We start from the raw sequence: 14,959 nt of genomic DNA on the forward strand, positions 1-14,959 counted from the left end.
CATGGAAGTTTGTGTACTTGGACTGGAGCCACAGTACGCTGTGCAGAGAACAAAGGGTCAGGAGAAGAACACAGGCTTTGTGGTGGAAGACAGTCAGCTGGCAGCCTGGCTTGCCTCCGAAGGACTACAGGTAGCGTGGACCTAAGCCACATAAGCGAGCACGTGCCCCTTCAAACAACTCTGCTGTGAATACCATGGAACATGCCCCAACAACAAAAACCCCCTGGAGAGGCCCAGGAAATCTTCAAGAAAACACCAGCTATTGGCTGGGCACAATGGTTCACACCTGTAATCCCAGCACTGTGGGAGGCCGAGATGGGAGGATTGCTTGAGCCCAGGAGTGGGAAACCAGCCTGGGCAACATAATGAGACCACATCTCTACAAAAAATAAAAATTAACTGACTGTGGTGGTGCGCACCTGAAGTCCCAGCTACTTAGAAGGTTCAGGTGGGAGGATCACTTGAGCCCAGGAGGCAGAGGGTGCAGTGAGCTGTGATCGCACCACTGCACTCCAGCCTGGATGACAAAGTGAGACCCTATCATAAGAGAAGAGAAGGGAGGAGAAGGGAGGAGAAGGGAGAAAGGAGGAGAAGAGAGGAGAGGAGGGGAAGGGAGGGGAGAGGAGGGGAGGGGAGGGGACAGGAGGGGAGGGGACAGGAGGGGAGGGGGAAGGAAGGAAGGAAGGAAAAGAAAGAGAGGGAGGGAAAAAGGGAGGGACGGAGGGAGGAAGGAAGGGAGGGAGGAAGGAAGGGAGGGAGGGAGGAAGGGAGGGAGGGAGGAAGGAAGGGATGGAGGGAGGGGGGAAGGGAGGGAGGAAGGAAGGAAGGGATGGAGGGAGGAAGGGAGGGAGGAAGGAAGGAAGTAAAGAAGGAAGAAGGGAAGGAAGGAAGAAGGGAAGGAAGGAAGAAGGGAAGGAAGGAAGAAGGGAAGGAAGGAAGGAAGATGGGAAGGAAGGAAGGAAGATGGGAAGGAAGGAAGGAAGAAAGGAAGGAAAAGTGAGAGAGAGAGGGAGGGAGGAAGGAAGGAAAGAAGGAAGGGAAAGTGAGAGAGAGGGGGAGGGAGAAAGGGAGGGAGGGAGGGAGGAAGGAAGGAAAGAAAGAAACACAAGCTCCTGTCCAGAGCTCTCTTTACATCCCTGTTGCAATTGACTCTTACGAATCCAGGACTCCTGATCAAATCCTAATTCAAAAAGGAAAGAAAATAAATCATGAGAGCCCACTCCAATTGTGCAAATACCTTTAACTTTGCTTTTTCTCTTCTTGCTAGGATCACTAACTTCCTGCAAAAGTGACTTGAATATGACCCAGAGGGTTCAAGGTCATTTATCTTTTGTAAAAAAAGGTTAAAGAGGTGGATTACTCCTCTTGGTGCCCCAGTCAGCGAGGAGAGTTCCCAGCTGTTCCTGGGCTCAGTCCCCAAAATTGCCAGGCGCTAAAGGGTAGAACTTGTGTGGTGGGCTTCTTCGTTCCCAGGCTGGGCAGTGCCTCCCTAGAAAGGGCAGTGGAGACCCCACCCATCCCTGCACCTTCATCGCCAGGCAGGGGCGGCACCCGCTGGAGGTTCTGCCCAAGCGAGCATCTGCAGCTCTGAAGCATCCCTAGTGCCAGGGCTTTACTCGTCGGGGAGGCACACTGTACGCGGTCTATATGTGGAGTGCCCCGTGCCTTCTGCCACTCAGGGCACCGTGTGTGACGGTGGGAAACTGGAAACTAACAAAATACCCAGCAAGAAATGCATACTTAACACAGCCTGCAATAAATGCATAAAAGCTATGTGCATGAAGAGTTTGTCAATGATGCAGACACACTTAGGATATAACATTCAGCAAGATACATTTACTGTATAGAAAGATAGGTAGATTGTGCAGATAATTTTAAATTCTTATATATGAGATCATATATATTAAAATACATATATGTATTTTATGTTAAAATAGTATATTTTATTTATAAATATATAAAATTTATATGTAAATATATACTATATAAATATAATATATTTATATAATATATAATATTTATGTAATATATAACATATAAAAATATTTTTATATTTTATATAACATATGAAATATTTTTATATTTTATATAACATATGAAATATTTTTATATTTTATATAACATATGAAATATTTTTATATTTTATATAACATATGAAATATTTTTATATTTTATATAACATATGAAATATTTTTATATTTTATATAACATATGAAATATTTTTATATTTTATAACATATGAAATATTTTTATATTTTATATAACATATAAACTATTTTTATATTTTATATAACATATAAACTTTTTATATGTTATATAACATATAAACTTATAATATGTTAAAATAGTATATATTATTTATTATATTTTTAGAGAAGGGGAGAGAGTTTAAGTAGTAGAGTTTTTAAGATGATGGGCTCTGGAGCCAGGTTTGGGTTTGAATCTTCACTTATTGGATATTAGACCTTGAGCAAGTTACTTAACCTTTATGTGCCTCAGTTTCCCCAACTGAAAAATGGGAGAAAAGTACTTGCTTCTTAGAGTTGTGTGGATTTAATAATTAGTATGTATAGGGTGCTTAGCATGGTACCTGGCACATATATAATATTATACATGCCAGGATAATAGTAACAGTTCTTACCAATACGAAGCTTGCCACCTGTGAATAAATAAATTAAATGTGTAAAAGGGACTGAAAGAAAATGTCGGGCAGGCGCGGTGGCTCACGACTGTTATCCCAGGACTTTGGGAAGCCAAGGCAGGCAAATCACCTGTGGTCAGGAATTCAATCCCAGCCTAGCCAACATGGTGAAACCCCATGTCTACTAAAAAATGCAAAAATCAGCCAGGCGCGGTGGCGGGTGCCTGTAATCTCAGTTACTTGGGAGGATGAGGCAGGAGAATCTCTTGAACCCAGGAGGAGGAGGTTGCAATGAGCCACAATTCCAACACTGCACTCCAGCCTGGGCGACAAGAGTGAAACTCCATCTCAAAGAAAAATAAAAAAAAAAAGAAAATATCTATGGTACTTGCCTCTAAGTGAAAGAATTCAAGGTTTTTAAAAACATGCTTCTTTCAACTGTGCTGTAAATTGCTAACTTTTAAAATTGATGTAACTTACTATCATGAGGAGAAAATTAGCAAAGTTTGCCTTCATTAGGTGTGAATTGCAATGACTTTGAACCAACTATGCTTTCTAATTACTGTCAAAAATAGGCTTTTGATGTGAAAATAGCAATGAGGTACCTAAAGAGGAGAGAGCTCACCTCCAGTGTTAACTCCATCTGCTGTGCGGCTCTCTTCTCAGTTTAAATCTGCAGTTCTTTGCTTAATGCCAGTATCTCTTCTTGCCATAAATCTCTTTGTTCTATTCTATACATAATGCTCTTCTACCCCTGGCATCCTCTCCACATTAAACATGACAATCATAGCCACAGTTTGGCACTTTTTGGCATTTTTCTCTTTTTGGCCACAATGGCTAGGAGTGATTACTTTCAAAAGGCAGAAAAGTCTCTACCTATCCAACAAAATGCTCTAGAAACTATATAACCACCATTAGTAAATAAATATGGCTTGGCTTTTACAAAATGTTTCCCTGAGAGGTTTCCAGATCACTAGAGAAGACAAAGCTTTACTGGGACAAATCATGCGGGGTTGGTGCTGCTGGCACTGCCTGGTTGCTGACTGCCTGGGGCACAAGCAGTGCCTCCGTATCCTGTCACACCTCCAACTCTGCACATGCTGTGTTCCCGCTGCCTCCTCCCTCAAGACCCAGTTCAAGCATCTCTTCTATTGTGTGGTGGTTCTGGCCTCCCGAAACTGAGCTGGGCATTCTCTTTGTGTCCCCACCACTCCTGTGTATGCTCCAGGCTTGCGGTGGTCTCCCAGGACCATGGTTAATCTGTGTGCTTCCCTCTCTCCCCTGCTGCCTGGGATCCCCAGGAGAGCAGAGAACATGGAGATGTACGCCCTTGGCCAATCACAGTGCCTAGGAAATAGAAGGTATCTGATAAGAGTTTATTTACAAGGTAGTGTTTGCATTTTACAGGGAAAAAAAAAAGAGTTCAGGGCAGCAAGAAGAAAGAAGATGAACAATTCCGACATCCATATCCAGGCAAAATGTAGACAGCCCAGAGATTTCAGAGATTTAGTGGGCATGGTCAGGAAGTGGGGAAGATAAAACAAATCATGTAAGTGGGGCTAATGCAACCTTTTTCTATACTCGTGAAAACCCAAGGACCCAAGCCTTCCCACCTAGTTAAAGACTTTCCTCAGCCTCTCCCCTTGAATCACCGAATCCTAGACTCTCAGACCTAGAAGTAACCAAAGAACTCAATCAATGTATTTCAATCAACACACACCTTATTTCTCTATTATTTATTTATTATTATTTTTTAAGTGTCATCCTGTGTGCCAGGCACTGGAAACTCGAAGAGTAGAGGAAAAGTCCTTTCCTTGTAAAAATGCTATTTAATGGAAACAGACATTTAGATTATGGTATGAGAATTAACTTCTAATTCAACATGGTACCTGGCCCTTCCTGAGATGACCTTCAAAAGATACTGAATTAAAAATAAATAAATAAATAAATAAGTGGGGTGAGGTATTTTAAGCCACAGTGTTGAAAAGATGGAAGGGATGCCATTAGCTAACTAGAGGTTCAGGTTTCATAAACTTCCAGAAGCCAGACTAGAGAGGGAATGTGGAGCTGACACAAGAGAAGGGTGCATACCTGGGGGGACCAACTGGCCCTGAGGAAATGCAGAGACTCAGATAGCCAGACAAGTGTTGGGAGGAGTGCACAGCAGCGCTGGGACCAGGGGTCTTCTGTGAAATTCTGTCTACAGAGCAGGTAGCTCCTCCACCTCCCACCCCAGGGCCACATGTAGATCTCCCAGGAGCCAGGCGTTCACCCCAGGCAAAAAATACCGAAAGCTCTTCTGATACAAATTGAATCAACCAACAAGAACTAGAGCCACTAACACACAGTCTGGCATTCAGAGGCCTCCAGAATGCCAGCTGATTCTGTCCTGAGCACCCCAAAAGTGACACCTGCCAGACACCAGCGCCCCCTGTGGACACAACACTCCCAGTCAACCTTCTCTGCCTCATTCTTAAACACACATGAAAATCCAAGGGTCATGTAGCACTTAAGGAAGGAAACATGAAAACAACATCCAGGAGAAGAAACAGAAGAAAAGACACCAAAGCAATCAGAGAACAACCAGGGATATGTGAAGAAGAAACACACATCCCCCTCTAATTACCATCCTCAGGAAGACTGAGGGCCACACTCTGTTTCCCAACCAACCCAGTCACTGAGCCACTCAACAATCACACAAGAGGAGCTCTCACGGGTGAGCCTGTTGATCTGGCTTTACTGCTGAGGGGCCCCCGGGTAAACTGAAGAGCTGTGCAGAAAGGCTGGGGGTATGAAAGCCACACGCTCCCCACTTCAGCACACAGGGTCAGCAAGAGTTGCAGTGATGTTCTCATATACAGTCAGTTCAGCTATAACGCTTGTTTTGAAACTGCAAATTTGTACAGACAGATTGACATATTACAGAACAATTTGAATACCTTGTGGGTTTTGTGTGTGCCTGGTGATCTCCTCTGCAAGAAACACAAAAGTAAGTTCAGAAAAATGGTGCCCAACTGAACCCAGCTGCTTGAGAATATACAAAAGGCGCACACACACCAGCCTCAAGCACCTACCACCTACCTCCAGTCACCACACGTGTTAAAAGCCATGTCCTTCCACACATGGTGTCAGAACTTTCCATAGGACTCCAGGTCTCTGTCCTTCCTCCATTTGGCAGGTCCTCACGAGCTGCAAGCCTTCCATTGAAAAAACTTTATTTCATTTACCTTTGCACTTCGAGGTAAAATCCCATCTCTACTGCAGTATTTATGTGTCTCTTAACCATTTAGCATGTGTAAAACGGTGCTGCCCTTTTTATTAGGTTTTTATCTTTTTAAAAAATGTGTCATTGATGAAGTTTTTGAGAGCTGTTGCCCTAAGCCTGTATTCGTCATAAACCCTGCGGTTTTTATTGCCCAATCTTGCATGGTGCAATAATTTTTAGGAACACATATATCAAGTTATAGTAGAATTGATTATGTGTTTACATTTCTGCCTGCAAGCTACAATTTTCTCCTAGGGGAGAACATGGCGGGAGAGCATGGTGTGCAGATTCTAGTTTAGAAAATATGGTCCGCACAACTGAATTTCACACCAGTCACCCCTAGTTCATTGTTTCTGGCTACCCCAAAACGTTCATCACCTGCTTGCCTTTCTCCCTGCACTAAGCTAGAATCTCTTCCCAGGAAAGAACCAATTGTTGGGTTTTGCTGGTAGCAATCTGTGTATCATCCATTTTTTCCATCCATCAAACACAAAATTAAATTCAAGCATAAATAATGAAATTGTTGTTCCCGGCTTCTGTTTACAGAGTCTCAGGGACGCTGTGGAGCTGGGTGTGCCTGGGTCCAGTCCCTGCCCCCTCACCCACCGGAGCTGTGTGACCTTGGACAGCCTCCCTCACTCCCTGAGCTCCAGTTTCCTCAGCCATAAACAGAGATAACAGTGCTGACTTCAAAGCTGACTTTGTGAGGATTAAATGAGATAATGTAGTAGAGTATTTAGTACAGTGGCTGGCACTTCAGTGTTTTCCCATTTATCTGTTTTTTTCAAGATGACTGATCTCTTTGCTGATCATAAACATATTCCTCCATCTGTCTTGTGTTATTCGCCTGCATTGAAATCCCATCCCAATCCCCGTCTCTATTTGAAAGTGGAGCTTAAAAATTGCAAAAATGAATAATTAGGATGTGCAAAACCCCTTAACTTGTGGCACCAAGTTTTTTGTCTCATGTTGATCAGTCTCTCTCTTCTTGCATTTCTCTCCCATTAGTTTGGAGTTGCCATTCATTCCTTCATTTATTCATTCACTCAACAAACATTTATGGGTGCCTGGTATCTACTGGCTATGTGACTGACTTAACTTCCCAGAGCCTCAGTTTTCTTGGCAAAATGAAGATAATAATACCTCTATCATAAGATTGTTGGAAGGCTTTCCATGACACCAGGACCGTAAAGCACCTTTTACACCGTCTGCCATATGGCAGGTGCTCAACAAAGGATATCTTTAAGCAGTATCATCACGATGACAATGGACAAGCCATATCCCTAACAGGGCTTAAACCTGGATAACAAGAACACTGTTTCCACTGCGCTAGTGGGGACAAGCACACACATGGCTGGGAAGATCTGCAAGCCTCCCTCCTCCCACAGACCCAAACATGCTGCTGCAAATGTTTCACTGGCTAAAAAACAATGAGTCTGATTACGACCCACAGAAATGAAAAGGCAGCAAACTTGTTTAGGTATGATTCATCATTGTCTGCTGCGGCAATCAGAAGTATTTTGGTTGCTTCTAGGTCAGAATGACCCAGTTGCCACACTTTTTTTCACTGCTAAAGTTCGTAATGAACCTTTAAACAAAAACTAAAGGCGTAAGGAAAGATAACTACTTTGTGGCTTTTGCTCAAAGTGAGGACGTTATCAGCTCTGCCCTTCAGAAGCAAGCCCTGATCAAGGAAACCATTCACACTTGATTTTCTTTATTTTATTGGCCACAATTGAACATAGGTATAATTTTCATGAACCTCCCTCGCTCCAAGACCAGAGCTCCTAGGAAGTTGTCTTTCCCATCTGTTTCCCGGCCCCTACCAGAAATAAGTGCCATGAGAGTGTTGACTGATGAAGTGCTCCTATACGAGGGTTGATTTTCAAGCAGTTAAGAAGCAAGAATTAATGACTTGAATATATGATCTTTGCTAAACTCTTCAGGAATAAATGAACATTTCCCACTTTATTCTTGCTAATGTTGACTCCTTAGCAAAGATAATTTCAACATATTTAATAGGGCATATTCAAATGACAGAAAGTACGAAATAATAGTAGAAAGCAGAGAAAAGTATATATAAAGAGAGAAAGCGGTATCATTCACATCTTTAACACCTAATCTAATTGTAATTTTCTTAAATGCATAGAAAAAAGACTGGGAGGAAATACACTAAAATGTTAACAGTGGGTATTTTAAAACAAGAATTAGGCCAGGTGCGGTGGTTCATGTGGTAATCCCAGCACTTTGGGAGGCCGAGACGGGTGGATCACTTCAGGTCAGGAGATCAAGACCAGCCCGGCCAACAGGGCGAAACCCTGTCTCTATTAAAAATACAAAAATTAGCTGGTCATGGTGGCAGGTGCTTATAATCCCAGCTACTTGGGAGGCTGATGCAGGAGAATCGCTTGAACCCGAGAGGCCGAGGTTGCAGTGAGCCAAGATGGTGCCACTGTACTCCAGCCTGGATGACAGAGCAAGACTCTATCTCAAAAAATAATAATAATTATAATAATAATAATTAATTAAATTTTTAAAAATAAAATAAAAACAAGAATTATAGGCATTTTTTTCTAGTTTCTAATCGTCTGTATTTTTTAAATTTTTTACAAATGATCACATGCATTTTTTATAAACAGCTTTTTGGGGGTAAATTATAATCATGAAATTCCGCCAAGCTTGAATCTCTCTGTAGGCTGCACAACTTGGAACAGATGAAAGGAACCAAATGCTGGAGTCGCACCAACCTGGCTCTGCCTATCTCCAGCAGGCAAGTCACTTAACCTCTATACAATTAGTGGTCTGAACTAAACCAGCTCCTTGGCAGCCTAGGCTCTAGCTCAACATCTGCTTGCATGCGTCAAGCAACTACACTCCCACAGTAAACTGGGAACCTACTGGGAGCTACATAGAAGCAAATATCCCCAGGCCTGGGTGACACTGACTGAGCTGACCTCCAGTACAGGGCCTGAGGCCACTCAGGAAGCAGCCAGGGCACCTGCTCACACCCTCCAAACAGGCCCACCTACCTAGGGAACTCTTTCTCCCTCGCACTAGGCTAGTTTTGGGGGGGTTAATGGAGTTATGGACTGGGATGGGCAGCCTTGTACAAAGGGCTTCTCTGGCCAGAGAGAGCCGGTGTCTGCTCCGCAAACACCAAACTTCCCCACCCTTCCTGGCCAGCCTCAGATCCTATTTCCCCCACACAGCCTTCCCACATTGGCCAACCCTCACTCTAACCCCTTTTTAAAAATTGTGTGTATTAAACTTAAGTAGATACAAAAGAATATTGGTATGTATGTTGCACAGACTCATGATATGATGAACACCATGCACCACATGCAGGTTCTGGTGAAGGTGCACTTCATCATCGTCTTTGAAGCCCCCTTCTTGTCCTCCATCCCTGCCCCCCATAACTCACATCCTGAATTTTATGTTTATTTTTCCCTTGCTCTTCATGATTTTAACAACATGATGGATTTAATTGTAACTTAATTTTTTTTTTTTTTTTTGAGACAGAGTCTCGCTCTGTCCTCAGGCTGGAGAGCAGTGGTGCAATCTCAGCTCACTGCAACCTCCGCCTCCCGGTTCAAGCGATTCCCCTGCCTCAGCCTCCTGGTAACTTAACTTTTAACCTTAACATAGATTTTACTTTTTTTTTTTTTTCCTATTTGGCAAAGATCAACTTTAGTGTGCATAAGAATCACCTAGGGCCGGGCGCACTGGATCACACCTGTAATCCCAACACTTTGGGAGGCCAAAGGGGGTGGATCACTTGAGGCCAGGAGTTGGAGACCAGCCTGGGCAACCTGGTGAAACCCCATCTCTACAAAAAGTGCAAAAATTAGCTGGGTGTGGTGGCTTGCACCTGTAGTCCCAGCTACTAGGGAGGCTGAGGTGGGAGAATAGTTTGAGCCCAGGAGGTTGAGATTGCAGTGAGCCAAGATGGTGCCCCTGTCCTCCATCCAGCCTAGACAACAGAGCGAGACTCTGTCTCAGAAAAAAATAAAATAAAATAAAATAAAATAAAATAAAAAATCACCTAGGGGTCTTATTAAAATGCAGATTCTATTTCAGTACCTCTGGGCTACAGCCTCCAAATTTAGCCTTTCTGACAAGCCAATTTAACTTAATTTTCATTTAACTTTTAAACTAAGAAACATATTGTTTCATTTTACATTTAGTTTTGTTTAGTTTTACATTTCTCAACTGTGTATGAATGGGCTCATGCTGTATGAATTTTCTAAGACTTGCTTTTCTGCCTCATACAATGTTCCTGAAGTTCATCCACAATGTTGCCTGTACCTGTGAGTCATTCACATTCAATGCTGTATAGTATTTTATGATATAAATATACCACTTTCTCTTCCCAATCTACATGTTATGTCTATTTGAGGTATTTCTAGCATTTGTGTGTCAGGAGGGTACACACATAACTTGTATCAATCAACATTACTATTTGTCTCCTGTTACACACACAAGTCACAAAGCTGCCAGGGAACTCCAGGGGGCTCACACTATGGGCTACATAAATCGCTCCCCTAGAGCAAGGGGGTGGTACCCACTTACACCCCCATCATCAGGTAAGTAAGTGTTCTGGCTGTTCCACAACCTCATCCATGCTTGTCGCCGTCAGACTTTTGAATTTTTGGCAGTCTGGTGGGTGTAAAAGGGTATCTCATTGTGGTTTTAATTTGCACTTCCCTTGTTACTAGTGAAGTTGAGCATCTCGTCCTATGGGTATTAACTATGTTTCTCGTTTCTTTCCAATTCCTAAGCCAGCGCCTCAGTTTATCTTAGCAGACCAAAAGAACCTTCTGTGGATAGTCATATCTTGCTCTTAATTAGTTTTCATCCCGGCCCTACAATAGATTCCAATGTGTCTTTTTACTGTTTTACAGGCTCTTTTCTCTCATGGGGGTGAGGGGTACTCTTCCATCTTTACAGATTTAATACAGATTTGTCAATTTTGCTACCTTAAATATTCTTTAGATTACTCTTCCCATTATTTTCAAATGAGGCAGATTCTCTGAATTCTGGTGAATGGGAACTTTCAAAGTCACTGTGGGCAAAAAAATATATATAAACCAGGAGAAAATAAAGTCTTCTCTTTTTTGAAGATAATAACTGCTGCAATGCAACTCTGCACTTCAAGTAATCAAAGTCACATTTTAATAATGTAGAGAACTGCCAAAGCTAGTTGAAAAAATTGCCAAGGGCTCACTCTTTATTCAATTTAATTAATGAATGACTTCTAAAAAATATTGTCTGGTTATTCTTTTAGAATAAACATCTATAGGTAGCAAAAAAAAGGAAAAATTTCACAAACGTACATTATTTCATAAGAGTATTGGTATTAAGGAGTTTGCCCAGGAAATACAGACTTGGTACCAATTAATGCTTACAGATGAAGCATAACTTGGTAAAGGACTTTATAAAATATTCTTCTTGGGAGGCTGAGGCAGGAGGGTTGCTTAAGCCTGGGAGTTCAAGACTGCAGAGAACTATAATTGTGATTGTGAATAGCCACTGCACTCCAGCCTGGGCAACATAGCGAGACTCAATCTCAAAAAAAAAAAAAAATTCTATAATCATAGATTTTACAACTCAAAGGGGACTCAAATCTCTCACCTAGTCTAACCCTCTGACTCATAATAAGAAACTGTTATATCATTTTAAAGACAAGGAATAGAAGAACATTTGATCGGAGTAAATAATTCTGCTACTTTCAACGAGGGTATTTGCACTGTATAAATTCTTGCCTTGTATGGATAGATTTGAAAGATCTTTCTGCCACAAATGAGCTTTCACATAAATGTGGATTTGGAGTAGATGTAAAGTGATAGAAAAGTCATCATTCTTCTGTTTCACCAGTGATCTCTAGATTTTTGTGATCTGTTCCTCAGACAGTCACAAGCCTATGAATTCAGGGCCCTTTCCTGGTGTGAACAGCTAGGACCAGGAAGGTCTGACATAATCCCTGGTGTACTGTTTTCCTCAGGATGTTTTGGGTTTGGTGGAATTTGATTTTACAACCTGAGAAAGGCTGATTCTGAGATATTGTGTGTTTATTCTGCAGTTATTTCATTGTCAGTGCAGAAAGAAGATAAGCCTTCAAAAAAGTTAAAGGGAAAGGAAATTAAGGGACTTAGGGATATTGATAGGTCTTAAAGCAGTTTGAGGATCTGTATCAGCAGAACAACAAATGTGGCCGACTTTGTTAGAATGCTTTTGGGATTAGGGTCAAGTGTGGCGCCCTCCCAGGCCTCCTGCACTTTTCCTTTGGAGCACCCGTCACACCAGCTCTTCACACTTCAGTGTCTGTCTTCCCATAGGACCCTGAACTACATGAGAGCTGAGTCCACATCTGTTTTACTATAGAATCTCTGGAGCCTAGGCAGTGCCTGGCTGCCTCACTGAATAGCTCCTGGTTGAATGAATGAGTGCAGTCTTGCTATTTGGAGAGGCTGGCCTTCAGGAAAGACTGTCCAGGGGATGGGTTGTCCAGCCAATCCACCAGATGCCCAGGTCCCACTCTGGGACCAAGCTTCCCCACAAAGCATTTTTAGGCTGAGCAGCTTGGTCCCTCGTGAAGTTATCTTTCCAAAGTTGCACTGAAATGTTATTACCTTGGTTATTTTCTGAAACCATTACAGAAAACAGCCATATGGAATTGGCTTTGGCATTTCCTAACAAATTAAGTCCACTGTATCATTTATATGAGGTCCCACAACCAAAGTTACTTTGAGAATTTAATGCCAGGAGAAAACATCTTTTCCCTTGAAGAAGTGACATGCCTCTTTCTTTCTAATAATATGACTAGTAGCACTTATCACTTCCCCATTTTTTTTGACCACATGATAGCAATAGGTGCATTCAAAAAATAAGCAATGACTAATTTCAGGGAAAGCAAAAAACTATTCAGGACAAAAAACTAATAGTAGTACACTACATGGCTCTGCTGTCCAAGTGTTTACATGACTATAGTGATGTATACATTGAATTGGGCTATCTAAATCATAAATAACTGTAGTGGAAGGATGGAGGGCAGGATGTGGGTGTCTGCATAGGGAGGATGAGGCATGTGTGAAAAAGAGCAACATCCTTATCTTCCATATTAGAAAGTTTTAAGAATATTACCTAAAATTCAAAAATCAAGAAGTAGCAAAATATGTTATTTAGAAATATCAAGATAATTACCAAAAGAATCAGTTAAAAGGATTGAAGCCAGGAGCGGTGGTTCATGCCTATAATCTCAGCGCTTTGGAAGGCTGAGGTGGGTGGATCACTTAAGGTCAGGAGTTTGAAACCAGCCTGGCCAACATGGGGAAACTCCATCTCTACTAAAAAAATACAAAAATTGGCCAGTCGTGGTGGCCGGTGCCTATAATCCCAGCTGCTCGAGAGGCTGAGGCAGGAGAATCACTTGAACCTGGGAGGCAGAGGTTGCAGTGAGCCGAGATGGCGGCACTGCACTCCAGCCTGGGCAACAGGGTGAGGCTCTGTCTCTAAAAAAAAAAAAAGGATTTAAAGTTTTTGCCCCCAGAGAACAAGATATGGGAAGAAGGCATGAATAGCTATAGAGAATAAGATCACAATTAGTACCGAATACATAATGTTACTTAATCTTCACTAAAATTCTTGTTTTACTAATGAGAAAACTAAGGCTTATAGATATTAAGTAACCAAGATCACATAGCTAGTAAGTAGTTAAGCTGAGATTTTAATGCAGATTTACTGAAATCCAAAGCTCATAATCTTTCTACTACATTCTGCTCCTCTCTTATTCTCCTCTAAGAGGACTAGTGATATAAAAGAAGAAAGCTTAGAGCCACAGAGTCTCATGAAGTGCCGTATGATGTAAAAAAGAAAGAAATGTGGCAAAGATGAGTGCAGAAGAATGAAGGACAATGTTTAAGACCATTCATAAAACTAGGGCTCTATCCATAATTAACCTGCGTGAACTCAAGCCCTCTATGGATTTTTCTTGCACTAGAACAAGCTAAGTTAGCATTGATAAAAGAAAGCCTTTGATGAAACCCTCTCAAATGTCTGATGCTTCTATGCCAAGCTGAAATACGCCTTAGAAGCACCACCCACAGATGACAGCGGAGTTGCTCTCCGGGCAAAGTTAAACTCAGAAGGCACTTGACTCCACGCATCCCAAAGCTTTACAACAAAGGATCCATCAGGGCACGGCAGAGCATGGGGAAAGCAATGATGCTGAGAGTCCAGGCAGGAGGTGAGTTCACAGCAGGATGGAGCCGGGGCCAGGAGAATCTAGATGGGTCGTTCAGAACCAGGCATATGAAGTTCTGACTGCTGGAGCCCCCACCTCATGCTCCATCCTGCCAGGCTGGTCTGTCTCTGGGTAGGGCAGTCCTGGCCTGGAGAGTGGTGTCTTACACCCTGCAGTTGGTGCTTCCCTATCACCAAGAGTGGTAGAATTTCTGTGTGAGAATAGCCTCCCATGTCTTGGCCAACTGAGGCCCAAGTCAATCAACAGAGTAGGTCATTCCAAAAGGAAACAGGCAAAAGGAAAGAGAATATGACCTGAATGCCTTTTTTTTTTTTTTTTTTTTTTTTTTTGAGATGGAGTCTCCCTCTGTCACCCAGGCTGGAGTGCAGTGGTACAATTTCAGCTCATGGCAACCTCCACTTCCTAGGTTCAAGCGATCCTCCTGCCTCAGACTTCCAAGTAGCTGGGACTACAGGCACACACCCAGCTAATTTTTATATTTTTAGTAGAGATGGGGTTTCACCATGTTGGTCAGGTTGGTCTTGAACTCCTGACCTCAAGTGATCCACCCCCTTCGGCCTCCTGAAGTGCTGAGATTACAGGCGTGAGCCACCGTGCCCAGCCCGGATGCCATTTTAAAGGCCCCATTAAACATGTTTAAATTGCTTGGCTCATATCAGTATGAGTTCAGAGAAGCACCTCACGTATCAATAATCATATTTGGCTGCATGTAACACAGCCAACCACAATGGCTTAACCCAGTAGAGGTCTGTTCTTCCCATGGAACAGCAAGTCTGCAATGACTTCAAGATCA

The 14,959-nt window shown here is 42.4% G+C and overlaps 1 protein-coding gene across 11 annotated transcripts in view; it reads right to left on the reverse strand.

Annotated features, from left to right (window-relative positions):
* The window catches only part of GREB1 (growth regulating estrogen receptor binding 1), a 161,365-nt gene that overhangs the window by 103,565 nt on the left and 42,841 nt on the right, over nucleotides 1-14,959 (reverse strand). Inside the window, exon 1 of one of the 11 annotated variants that reach the window (XM_016947294.4) lies at nucleotides 5,723-5,940. The exons of the other annotated variants lie outside the window; for them this stretch is intronic. The gene's annotated coding sequence lies outside the window, so the exon portion shown is untranslated. Of the gene's footprint in view, nucleotides 1-5,722; nucleotides 5,941-14,959 lie in introns of those variants that run through there. 11 annotated transcript variants of the gene reach the window in all.

The sequence above is a fragment of the Pan troglodytes genome, chromosome 12, assembly GCF_028858775.2.
Source record: "Pan troglodytes isolate AG18354 chromosome 12, NHGRI_mPanTro3-v2.0_pri, whole genome shotgun sequence".
NCBI lineage: Eukaryota > Metazoa > Chordata > Mammalia > Primates > Hominidae > Pan > Pan troglodytes.